At 31.6% G+C, this 14,487-nt stretch overlaps 1 pseudogene; it reads left to right on the top strand.

Moving 5' to 3' along the window:
* Window positions 1–263: 263 nt before the first annotated feature.
* LOC149534662 (cytochrome P450 CYP749A22 pseudogene) lies at window positions 264–1,691 on the top strand (annotated as a pseudogene).
* Window positions 1,692–14,487: the final 12,796 nt, after the last annotated feature.

Below are 14,487 nucleotides of genomic sequence, written 5' to 3'. Positions count from 1 at the left end.
CATTGGCCCCCACAAAAACTCTTTGTATGTTAGATATATTCAAAGATTTATTAGTACCACCAAAGAAATTTGACTCAAAGATGGCTAATAATGATGCTCTCTGATAGTCACCCATTTTGTATGCATTGCCAAAACTCCCCTCCCAAATATTTTTCAACCAAAACTAGCTTAGCTAATAGTACAATTGCATCTAACTCACCTCTTTCCTTGAAAGCATAGACTAAAATAATAAAATCCATTCATTTTACAAATCATAAAGAGTGATGGCAGCTAGCACTACCATAATGTTGGAGAAATGGGAAAATGCAATCATTGAGGGTGTGAAATAAATTGAGGTCTCAAAAGAATTTTGATGCCTAACTTCAGATTTAATAGCCCAGACAACATTTGGGTCTAGTTTTGAGGAAGGAAAACACATATTTAACATGCTAACTGAACTAACCATTCTAGCTGGTAAAAGTTATGAAAAAATGTATTTTCCAGGTTCCAGATAGTGTAGTACCTCCTTCCTTCTTATACTGGTACCTTTTTGTAAAGAAAAATTATTGGGTATTTGGCTGAATGAATAATTGATCTTAGATAATTCTATTGAACATCATTAAGGTGGACATTGAATCAATACTTCCATATTTTAGATATAAAATATGTCTCTTACTATTTTTTTTTCAATTTTTGGAAGGTTCTTGCCTACTCCAAGTAATTTAAGGTCTTGAAAGTTAGAGATGAATATTGAAAAATCATTAATGGAGATGATCTTTGATTGAAAAAAGAATGTTGAGACAAGGAAACATGATAGCTATGGCACTGATCTTTTGGTTCTAATGATGAATGCTTATAAGAACAAATTAAAGGACAAAGATAATTTTCTAGTCTTATCTCTTCAAAACATGGTTGATGAGTGCAAGACTTTCGTTATTACAGGGAGTGAGACTACTACTACTTTACTCACATGGACACTCATTGTACTTGGAATGCACACAAATTGGCAAGGTCAAGCAAGGGAGGAAGTGCTTCTGATCTTCAACAAAGAAACTCCAAAATTTGATGCCTTCTCTAGCCTAAAATTTGTAAGAATAAATAGAGTTCAAATTTTTGCATTCTATATCATTCGTGTTTTATTTCTGGATCATATTGTATAAAATCTCATTTGTAATAACATTTTTTATCTACTCTATCATTCATCATCAAAACAATTTATTGTAGAATAATTGCTTTCATAGGTACAATCTTTTCCAAGGAGTATAACCCATGACTCATTTTCAAGTGAACATGATTTTGTATGAGGTGTTGAGGCTTTATCCTCCAACAATGGTTATAACAAGAAAGGCATGGAAAAAGATGTAGCTAGGGAACTTGATTGTCCCAACAGGCATAGAGGTTATGCTACAAACTATCCTAGTGCACCATGATGAAGATTTGTGGGGAAAGATGCCAATGAATTCAATCCCCTAAGATTTAGTGAAGGAATTTCAAAGGCCTCTACCCATCCTGCTGCATTTACAAGTTTTGGGATGGGACCAAGAAGCTATATAGGCCAAAATTTTGCATTGATTGAAGCCAAGGTGATATTGATAATGATCTTGCAATGTTTCTCATTTTTGCTCTCCCACGCACATATTCATGCCCTTGTATTGGTTTTCATGCTTTGACCACTACATGGAGCTCAAATCATGTTCCAAAAGTTACACTAATGTCAGACCATTAGAAATTTACAATATTTTTCCTATCTTGAATCTCAACATTTGATAAATTGGTACAAGTGACCAGAAAAAAAAAAGTTCTTCTTTTTTCCAATCGTTGTCTTCCAATCTTGAATCCAATTCTACTAGAATTGATTTAGGAATATTTGAAATTGGAGAATTGGATCTCACTACAATCTAGTTGTTTTTAAGAAGTACCTATGCAGAAGGCCTAGGAATGTCAAGGGCCAAAATTGGAACAGTCTAAAAAAGGCTAGAAGAACATAATCCCATATGCTTCTTTGAATCATTAGAGCGTGCATTACAAATATGAAATAAAGAAGTTGGTCTTCAAGCCAAAGAAAAAGAAAATAAGTTTATTTAGCATGAACAGTGGCATTCTCTTTACTATATTTAGTGAAATATTGATTTTAGGTACAAAATGAGTGAGCAAAAGGTTCAAAGATCATGGGTATTGGATTCAAAACACCAGCCTACCACAAAGATAACCCTTAAATTGATCATGTTAAGTTCTCCATAAAGGGAACATTGAATAGGCAGGAAGATAAAATTAAAAAATAATATAGCAGAAAATCAAGATTGTACAAGGAACAAAAGATGCAGAAGATGTAGAGAGTAAGGCTAGTTTAGATGCCCTAGGGATTAAAATTTAAAACCACATTAAAAAAAATAAGTAATAACATTTGGATATCAAAAGAGATCAACATTAGATTAATAAGACTTATATCTCAGAAGGTAGCAATGCCATACTCAATTGTGTAGCCAACACATGTGATATCTCAATGGAGTTTAACCTTTCATGTTTATTGCTTTTGTTGGTTGAATTTGTGGGATAAAAACCCTAATTTATCATTGAATTTTTCTAGACACTTCATCAAACATTTAAAAAACATAGATGAATTTGTCTGGACACTTTATCAAACATTTTAAAAACATGATTTTTATCATCAATGTTTTGGATCACACTATGTAATCCATCATCAGGATGTTCATGCAAATGAAGAAAGGAGAAAAAATACAAAGGCGGTTAAAATGTGACCATCAGTGAAAGCAAGGTGGTGACAGGAGGATGAAAATAAGAATAAAGTATGTGTGAATCACAAAATATAAAATAACAGAACAAGATAAATTGGTGACCTTTCTGACCCACTTTCTTGACACTTTTTTGCTTACTTTAAAGGGTACTTATTGAAGGGTAAATGGATATGCCTAAATTATAAGAGAGGATATGGCCACTTCACCGCTGCATTGTTGTAGGGTGTCACCATACTGCACTATCCACATCAAAACCTTTGCTACTAATGCCTAGATGACAAAGAGTTCTTCAATCATTGACAATCCATTGGATGAATATTTTGTGTAAGATTTTATCAATTATGAAAGGCAGGGACCCACCTGATCTAGCTAAACCCATTATTGCTAGTGGGTAGTTATCAAATCCTTGATTTAAAATGGATACCAAAATCTTTGTTAAAATTGTCATCCACTTGGATGGATCCTTGAAAACCAGTTAGAGGTAAAGGATCTTGATTTACTTTTTGTGTCTAGTTTTTCCTATGGAGGATTAGATTTTAATGGTTTTAAATTTTTATTGGTAGCATATGTCTCCTGTGTAATTAATCTATGTTCATTTTGAATATTACAAGTGACTTTTGGCAGTCAACATTTCCATCTCTTAACATTTCCCCCCTAGTGGTAAATTTTTTGATGAACATAGAAATCTCTATGGGTTGAAGATAGTGCACCAGTGAGCAACTCCATCTTTTGAACCTACTACAGGCTATGTTGTAACATCCTCCATTGGTTTGACAAGTGTTGAATAAGTGTTGGAATGTCAATAACATCTAAATTTTTTGTGTGGTAATCCTAATACCATCTCTTTTTTTGAATCAAAACTTTATGATTAGGAACTGATGCCAAATATCTATTTTGTTGGGCTTAGTTACTTCACAATCTCTTTCTAGAGAGGCAAAGTGAACCATAAGATCCATTACAAGCATGACTAGGTAAGTGTGAAGTTGTTTGCACTTGGGGATGACAACAAAACCAAATTAAAAAAGACCAATGAACATGCTTAAGTGTCTCCAAGACTGGAGTTGTTACTAAGAGTTGCAGACATTTCAAGGGTTTAACTTCTATCTGACATCTCTTACAGATCATATATTTCAATTTTTACTTGGGCTTTCTAATTTTCTGAAAGTAATTGGTTGAATATAATTCGAAAGCATTTTGTTTCATAAGCCTTTGCAAATTAAAGAGCTATATCATTTTAAAAGGAAACAACATTAAAGGATAGAAAAGGAGTGAAGTGTATAGTGTAATATTTAGTACTGTCATATTGGTACTTTGTCTACAAGGATTTGATATTGATAGATTCATGAAGTGTACTGTTATATTTTTGTTTTGTTTGTAAGGATGTTATAATGATAAATTCCTGAACCTTAGATGTGAATGAGATATTTTCTTTAGTCCCAATATAGTTGCTTTCTTCAAAAAGCTCTTGAGTGGCTTTTATTTAACTTCTTATTCAATTTATTTTGACAGATTAGTCTTTATATTCTTGAAATTTGTTGTTCCTTTTTTCAAATGAAGTGTTAACTTTTAAAGGGCCTTGGACTTTTCCATTGGAATTTTAGATTTTCTTTAGATTTTTCTAAATGTTGATGTCCTATTGTTTTTCTCAATGTGTCTCCTTGTTCATGTTCTTGATTCTGATTAGTCATTTGTATGCATGGAGAGAAGATTGTCAACTAGGATAGGGACTATACCTCTCTCTATGTTATGTAAGATTTGTGTTTTTGCATGACTTTTACATGTCATGCCTTTTCTTTTTGTATTATGCTGCAAAACTGGAATTGGATTTGTGTCTCCTTGTGCAAAATAAAGTGTTCATGTTATTTGTTGTTCCATGATATATCTACTGATATGGTGCAAAGTTTATTTTGTAATTTTTGTTGTTTCTAAATTTATATTTCTGGAAACTAAATGAGAAATAAATGTGACTACTTTCTTACAAATTATTCATATGTTTGAATCAGACTAGGATAAGACCTCTGACTTTGAAATGAAGTTAATGGATATTGACACTAAACATTAGGTATTCCTAAGTTAGAGTATCAATCCATTGTGAGAATGCCATCACAAGAGTTTTCTCGTATCTGCAAAGACTTGAGCACCATTGGTGACATAGGTATGATGTTGGGCCTATTTTGTATATTAAGTGAGACAAGAAAGGAATTTTACTTTGTTCAGATAATTTGTATCTATTTCAAGGTTCCAGGTTTTTGTACTTCACTATTCTCATCTGCATTCTTGTAGAATTTGTCAAAAATGTTGGTTAAAATTGTCTTACCAAATTGTTCCTTTTATTGTTATGTTTGCAGTATGATAGTTTTATTTAATAAGTGTGACTGCTTGTGTGTTTGGGGAAGTATTGTCAAAATAGAAGCAATTTTGTAATTCTGAGCATTTATAGCTCATTTTACTTTTCCCAGTTACCCTTTCTTTAATTCTTTCTTTTTTACCTCTATTAGACTACTTCTTTGTTTGCAAAGGAACTAAAGTGTTGATTGTTTTGATTTTGCTAGTATCTAAAATGAAATGTCTCATAGAACCACACTTTGTTGGGGGCTATACTTGTACGAGTTTTGTTAGTTAGTTTGGGACATCATATTGTGCACTGAATGAATGTCATTTTTTATTTGTTTTATGTTAGTGAATTTTTTATTTGAATTGGTACCAAGATTTGTGAGAGGGCAAGAACATTGATGTTGTATGGTTATACAACCTTGATCATGCACTACCCTATTGTTGATGTGGGAGTTTTTGAAGTTTTGGACACAAAAAAATGGGCTTTTTATGTGAGTTTTATATTTGAAAATTTTTGTAGAGGTACTAATACATTGTTATTATTTTTCATGTAGTTGTTATTTTTGTGACCAAGGAAGGGGTGAAGTTCTCTACCAAGGGTGATATTGGAAGTGCAAATATTGTTTGTAGGCAAAATACCTTAGTTGACAAGGTAACCACTTTCTAACTTTCCCACTCGCACACAAAATTGAATGGCTTCAATTGATGACATTCCATAATTCCTGATGAATAAGTAATATATAATATATTTTGATTTATTTCCAAACCTACTTTAGGTAAAAAGAAAACGATTCTTAGTTCTGAAATTTGTGGGTCTTGAGTGCACATTTCTATTTCAGCTTGTTCTACAATATGGCACTATTTTTTAATCTTCTAATCTTGTGTTTACTTTTGCATGCAACCATTAATATCTTCTTGTTTTAACTTGAGAACTACTTAGTTTTTGTGTTTGAAAATTTGACATACATTTTCAATTAGTTGGTAAAATGAATCTAAAATTTATTAGTTGTATTGCCAGTCTATATCTCATAGAGCTTACTAATTGAATGTATTGGATTTATTCAAAAGATATTCTAGAGTCTAAATGGTTTTATTGCATGCATGGAAATCTAAAACTACAACTATTCAGGGAAGAAATTAGACAACTCAATTATGTCAAAAAGGTGAAAAGTTGCAATATATGGAGTAATTTGCATCTTTCTAATGTCTTTTAATATCAAAAATTTGAAGCCAAATACATAGGTTATCAAGGTGGATATATAGATGAATATGGTACTTTTGAAGACTTCAGGACATAGATGTACTCTAAAAAGTGTATTTTGTTGGTGTGTTGCTTGCTTTCTCTATCCACATGCCTCAATTTTAAATGTAATTGAATATGGTATGCAACCTAAAATTGTGAGTTGCTCAATGTCGCTCCTGAGTATCAAAGTATTAATGTGGGAAATGAAATCTTCTCTATTTGAATATCAACAGTAGCTTGGTTCATTCGCCTTGTTTTGTGTAGACATCACCAAGATGAATCTAGAAACTTAAAACTTAAATTAGGGACCAATACTCAACTCTTTTGCCAAAAGAACCCATAATTAAACCATTTGAATACGCTCTTACATATCTTAATTTTTTCAAGAAACAAGAGTTGTTGGAGGAGGTTTATGGTGTCAAATGTCAAAACTTTTCTTCAAGTGGTCATTTTGAGATAGGGTGGTGGAAACAATGAATAGATTAGCCAACAACTCAGTAACTTTTTCTATAATTGGACCTCTGAATTGTGTATTATAATTCTTCAATTATTTAGATATTGAAACCTTTACTAGTATCTTCTAGTATATGATCATTAAGTGGACCAAACTTTTGGTTAACTTGTTTGAAGGTAGTTTGTCATGATTTAATTTCTTTTCTATTACCTTGTGGAATTTGTTTATTATTCACTTGTTCCCAATTCTAGACCTTTAATTAGCTTATTAATAACCTATGTTATTTAGAAAATGAAACCTTAACTAGTATCTACCAGTCTATGATCTTAAGGTGGACCATACCATTAGTTGATTAGTTTGAAGGCAGTTTTCTATAATCTAATTTCTTTGTTATTAAATCCTAGAATTTGTTAATTATTCACCTTTAACCCATTATACTCTCTTACCTGTATGTAATTAGATGATCAATCTTAGCTACATTGCCAAGTCTTGTGAAAGCCTTGTAGTAAGTTGGTCATACTTGGCCCAAACTACTGAAGCATTTTCAGAAACATTGTGATGTTCCTTGAATATCATCTCAATGTCCTTCCTCAATTTTATGCTATCTTCCTCAATCCAAGAAGAGTCACTAATAGTTGACACATTATTTGTGTAAATAATTTTATGTTGATGTTGTCTTTTGTAACACCCCGCTTGGGAACCCAAGAGAAATAAACCTAACATGTTACAAAGTTTACTGAACTATTTATTTTTTTAAAGTTTAAACAACATCAAGATAACATTAATGTGGAAGCAACATGAACATACACATCAAATACACATAATCAATTACAGACATAGTTTCAATTCCTCAAGGGTTCCTTTACATTGAGTCACATTTAATAATTTTAAATTAATTAGTTTAAGTTCCAAGTACAATGTCTCAAGATCATAAAGAAATAAAAGATACATAATTGCATAACCAAATGCATAAGTATAAACAATACAATGAAAGTACATCCAATTAATAACATCCATTGCACAGGTCGCAGGGTATGTGAGAATAGATACAATACATCAGAATACATGATAACATATATACATCATCTAAAAGAAGTCTCTAAGATAAGAAATAAGAGTGATAAAGGTACATCTTCTGCAACGAACATCCAATAGTTGGCAATATGAGGGGAACCCAAATGGTAAGAAGACACTACCTCCCAACCACGTGGTTACCTAGTCAGGCTTCCACTCCCACCATGTAGGGAAGATAATGAACGATCCACATATGACTAATCAAACATAAAACATTCCTAGGCAAGGTACCCCTAATAGCCAAAACTACCTCAGAGGTAATACATGCTACTCAAGAAGATAAAATAATCCAAAAGTAAGAACTCGCAATCCAATACCGACACCACATAACCAAACCACATACACGAACCAAGTATAAATCGAATACCAAGATCATAAGATAAAGTTAATGAAAGATAATCACCTCAAGTCAAAAACCACATGTCAAAAGTACATCATCCATGAATCATCAATCATCATCAATGAAAGTAAATAGCCACAATAAACACATCCAACAATAAGTACACCACCAGAGGTACACAAAATCTACAGAGGAGACTCAGGCTACATACTAGGGAGTGTCATCACATGGCTGCTTGGGTTTCCTTGGACTGATCTCTTAATAGATCCCAGACCCTCAAGCGTTGAGTTACCTTGGACTAGTTACTCTGAACCCTGGACCCTCAACATCACACATATGGAAACTAGAAAGCCCTCTCAAGAAGATGAGGCACTCATCGCATTCCATCCTTAGTCTATACAAGCACTCAAGGCATGGTTAGGTCAAATATCTCTAACTTATCTTTTTAGTGTGTTTCCCCCCAAAAGTTTTAATTACTAGATTATCACTTATTACATAACTTGCATTAGGTTACCCTGGTACTGACCACTTTGGGTCCCGGACCCCTATGCAAGCCACTCCCAAGTCATGTACCTAAACAACCTCTCCTAAGCACATAAAAACATAGTTTTGTCCCATACCACAACACTCATAAAGATCAAACTTGGTTCCTTAATAGGCAACCTGATAATAAGATGGTTGTCCCATCCAAGAACACATAAAAGCTCCACAAGATAAACCTCATAAATATAATCTCCAATATGAATCACAAAACACATCATAACATCCAGCCACATAAATGGTATAACAAAAATTCCACAAAACCTCTGGTGTACGTCCTAGACTAGTCAACACCTACTCGGCTCCAAAATCCAAAAGCATAGACAATACATGCAAAACAATACAGTTTCATAGTTTTGGGTTTGATTTTAAAGACAAAAGTTTTAGTTTTGTGTTCAATGTACATTTCAAGTAATAGGTTTTGCAATTAACCCTTACAAGTTAACCCACTCTTAGTCTAAATTTACTCTTATCAATTTAAGTCAATATCCTAAAAACAATCCAAGAGAAATTTATTAAAATTATTAAAATAATATTTGTTGATTCTCAAAGATATAATCTATGACTCTCTTTTTCTTTATTATAATCAATATTATAATAATTAAATAAATCTAAAACTTAATTGGACAAATTCCATTATTAATTAATTCTAATTAAATTTATATCTAATTAAATTAATTAATATTTGTAATAGTTCACAATCTATTATTCTAAATTTTCTTTTAATAATAACTTAATTAACATTAATAATTAAGCATTATTGAATCACATACTAATTGTTTATTTTTAAAATCATTTATATTATCATTAAACAATTATCAATTTTAATAATAATTTATTAACTTTTTATAATTTAAAATTTATTAATATTTATATATATATTAAATTTCATTTGATATATAACATAACCATTAATAAAAATTAATATTAATTAATAAATTTTATATAAACTAAATTCAAAATAAATAAAAACAAACTTTGAATCAAATTGTGCCTGCGTTTAAAGACCGCGCGGCTATAAAAAGGCTATCATGGTAGCTTCGTTGCTGCAATAGTAGCAGCGTACTACCTTTACGGCAGTACCTGCCACTACGACAACAGTCATAACTGTCGTGCATCAAATCACATGTTGCGAAAGAGGTAAGTGTGGGGGGGTGGGGGTTGGTGGCCCCGCCCACCCCATATTATAATTTTTAATTTTTTTTAAATTTTTTTTTTTACAAGAGAAACTTACTTATAATATATTTTTTTTAAAATTTTATAATTATGTTTTATAAATTTTAATTTATATGAAATTTAATAAAACTAATAAAATTCTCTATTTCAAAAACCATTTTTTTTTTTAATAAACGATTGCCATTTAAATTTGGTAGGAAAATTTAAGTTGAAACAATCAAATTTTCAATCTACGATCAAACCCTTTCCAAGTTTAAATTTCTTAATCAAGAACACATAATTGGATACCAGAAAAACAACACATGCAAAAGACATGGAGCAGACAAAAACTTGAAGGGTGAAAACCACTATACAGTCAAGCCACGAGATCCTACCTGGATCTAATGCTAACCTCTAACAACTAGATGCAAATTCCTACCGCAAGAAAAATCTTTCCAAGCCATGTAAAATTCTTTTCTTTCCAAACCCTTCGAGTTGCTCTCCATAAACCTGTGTGTGCCCTGAAACCTGTGTGTCTAATAATGACCCAAAAACCCTCTAATATAGAATCTAATTACTTTTTTAGGGTTTCTATCACCACCACTTCTAAAATTACAATTATTTTATTTAATTAATTCTTTAACACAATTAATTCGCTTTTAATTAAAATATTATTTTATTATTCCTTCATGCACTTTAAGTGAATTATTAAATTACTTTATTTAATTTTTTTCACTAGACTTCGCTTTATTTAATTTATTAACTTTAATCTCATGTCCATTTTATTAAATATATCTTAATCAAGTTCACATATTCTATCTTTTTAATTAATTTTCTATATTTTAAACTCATACATGCATCATGCGAACTTAAAACATTTTCATAATTTAATTTCTTTTCACTTTTTAATTTATTTTTGAACGTTTAATTTGGTAAATATTTATTAACTTAAATAACAATAATATTTAGCATTTATTTAAAAATGAACTCTAAATATATTATTATTAAATTAAATAAATATTATCACGTTCTAAATTTATTCTTATAGCTTTTATCTTCAAATTGAGTTCTTTTTATTTAATTAATTTCTCAATTAATTAAATATAATTAAATATTAGAATGTCATAATAAATTTCCATTAAATTAAATCATTAATTTAATCTTTTAATTAGACTTAATTAACAAAAAATTCATCAAAGACTCACAAAACAACATACACACAAAATACTCATGAGTTTTAAAAAGGGTAGACAGTCTATTACGAGTCCTCCTTGTAGGACAAGTATTATAGGCTATGGCTAGGATTGGACCTGATCATTATCTTCCCATTCTCACCATTTGAGTATTTGTAATAGGGCATGCTCATCCTAGCAATTCAGGGAAGTCGATGCTCGGTACCTGCATCTTGCATAAAAGACGAGCATGTACATGTATATAATATATCTAAACTAAACAAACAATGGCAGGGAGTGGTTCATCGTGTAGATCCCGACTAGCAGGTGACTACGACTCCCTCACTTAACCACACCAAACACATCAGACAGAAAGATAAAACAAACACGTGCACCATACACATGCAAGTATGGGGTAAGTATCATAAAAATCACAAGTCAAACATCAAATGTGTACATATAATAATGCATCTCTATCAATACAACATAATCATCATTAAAGACATCATGTTAACATTTTTATGAAAGAAACCACATTTACTAACTAGGAATCATCAAAACATCATTAACGTCATGTGAAATGAAATCAACTAAACAATTATAACCGATATATTTATAATTCAAGACATGAAATAATATCATAATATTGTAAATCCAATATCTCTAAAACTAATCAATGCATAAAATCAGCCTAAGGAACTTGACAATGATATAGAAATGTGAACTAGTGGCAGGCACTACATCTTTCAATTGACACAAAACTTCCAAGTTGATCCCTTGCTTGATTTTCATGATCTAAAGCCACGTTAACATTCACACTTTTTGTTGAAAATGATGATTCATTTCCAATAACTATATCATGCTCTATCTTTGATTTATTCTTGATGCTTTTAAGACTCTTCTCTAAGACAGGGAACAACCATGCAGATAGGCATTCTATAGACATAAGCAAGAACATCTTGACAAGTATAAAGGTCCTATAAGGCTATATAGTACTATTCTGCTCTGTTCAAAGGTGTCAATTTGTAACGCTGATGTGGGTTTCCTATATTTTTAGGCACTGTGGTTAATTCCAAAATTTTCCATCCCACATAATTTGACTTTTATCTATGCAGTCATGCTGGGATACAAGTATAATATTTATTTCTTAAATCAACTTGTCATGCTTTCTTTGCCATGTATTATAAAAAAAATTGATTTGGTTTTTATCATTTATAGGGGACTAGCAGACCAGCACATTATCATGTGCTTTGGGATGAGAACAAATTTACAGCTAATGGGTTGTAATCATTAACAAAAAATCTTTGTTACACGTATATCCTCTTTCATTAATTCTCTTGATTCTTTTTGTTATGCACAATGCATATCTTCTAGTGTAAATCCCCTTTCATTTAACTCTCTTGATTCATTTTTTTATGTACAATGCATATCACAAACTTATTGCAAATTGAATATGCCTACTGGTAGAGACATAAAACTTTATACAATGATAAGTGTGGTGAGATGTGATGCCAAAAACATGACACATATGACTACAAATCATCTAGGAATAGTGGCCAATACATAATAGGATCTTGATGGATTGTTCAAAATGCTGATCCTAATGGTATCTATAGACCATTCAACTGAACTATGTATTTGTTGTAGCCTTCCTCCAGGAGGAGGATTCAGTTGAACTATTCATCTAGGATTCCAAATTTTGCATGCATGTCTACCAAGGAAGTTGCAACTTAAACAAATATATTCTCTCAATATATCTATTTTGTGCATATCCAGCAACCATGACTTTTGATGACCACATTACATTCAGGCATCCTGTCAAACAATTCACATGACTTATCTATGCTTCCATTTTGCAAGTATGTCTCCCAAGGAAAATGCTACTACTTCATCTACACCATCTAAAAAAATCCTTTATGCTTTGATGGATGCCTTAAGCTTATCCCAAAGCTCTCATTAAATAGTTATTAGATGATCAATCAGGAGGAAACAGTTGATATCTTAGAGTGAGACAATTTTCAGATGATCATATGAAATGAAATGGGCATGTGAGTAGAAAGAAACTAGAAAGACATTGTCTATAGATGAAGGCATCATAAGTTTTTATTTACAACATCTGGGCCTTGAACATAAGTTCTAGCCAGATCATTTGGGACGTAGCCCTCAAAACTGTGCTGGTTGCAATTGAGATGTTTAATTCATTAAATGCATTGTCAAAAGATGGAAGCCTTCTTGCCATGCTAATGTACTATATTTTTTTAATAGGTGAGACGTGTGATTCTACAGTCACATATTCATACCAAGCATGTAATGAGGAAGACACACAGGCTCCCAGTGATAGAGGTACAACATCTTCCTCAACATCTTAATATGGTAGCTTGCTTTAGCTCTAACTGGTCTATTACATAGCTTCCACTTGGTCGGAGATAGATCTGCAAAACTTTGAGGTAAAATTTCTAATCAGTTTAGATTGGAATAATATAAAATCCTTGACATTTATTTATATGGAACCCATTGGTAGAATAGAAACTGTTCTCCAAATTACATTTTTTCCACATAGAATAGTTAAAATAAAACTTGATGGTGCAAAGAACAATGGGAAAAATAGTAAAGATTTTTTCTTGCTAAACAGATGATTTTAGCTGGAAGATGGCCAATTTTAAAATTAATCTTATGCAATTTTAATGTGATCAATATCCTTCTATAAGATGATTTTTGTTCTGATCACTGGCTTTGAGTGAATGTGTTGCACCATATAACAAACTTTTGCTTGATGTTGCATATAAACTTCACCAATAAGTAAATGTGTTCAGCATTTTTCAAGACCTTGGCACTTGAGCTACAATATCTAGTCTAAGTTTTTCAAGTGCTTGTACCATAAATTTTTATCCATTCAATTATATGTCATGTGTTTCTGCAGGGTTCCAGACTAGTTTAAGCCTTCATCAGGAGAACATGTTCATTTAAAAGGATCAAATGCCTACAATGTTCACATTTTAGGTATCAATTATGGTTTCTTTCTACTCTCTTTTACATTGAATAATGATATAAATCATTTTTAGGATTGATATGGTTTACATTTTTATTTTAGGAAGACTTTTATATCAACATTTCAGATGATATTTCATAATCTATCTTCTACATTAACTAAGATCACATGTCAATTAAGCCTCTATAGTTTCTTTTCATCTAGAGACAATTCTAACACTTTGTGAACATTATGTTATGGTAGAAGAAAATAGCAAGGACAATCTTGGCATCATCTGCAAGGAGCCATGGGGACAATTCAAAGCAATATGCTTCTTTAAGTAAAAATAAAGAAGCTAGTAAAAGAGATGAAGCTTCCTTCCAAGGGGCCAAAACACCTTCCACTCCACGTGAATCACACAACTTCTCAACATAAGGTCTTCTACATACCAGTCAAATGAAACTAATCTCTC

Source organism: Cupressus sempervirens, chromosome 10 (assembly GCF_028749045.1).
Source record: "Cupressus sempervirens isolate cs-2001-9-10 chromosome 10, ASM2874904v1, whole genome shotgun sequence".
In the NCBI taxonomy this organism is placed as follows: domain Eukaryota; kingdom Viridiplantae; phylum Streptophyta; class Pinopsida; order Cupressales; family Cupressaceae; genus Cupressus; species Cupressus sempervirens.
Note: the sequence above shows the minus strand (reverse complement) of the source record. Positions and strands in the feature narration are given on the sequence as shown.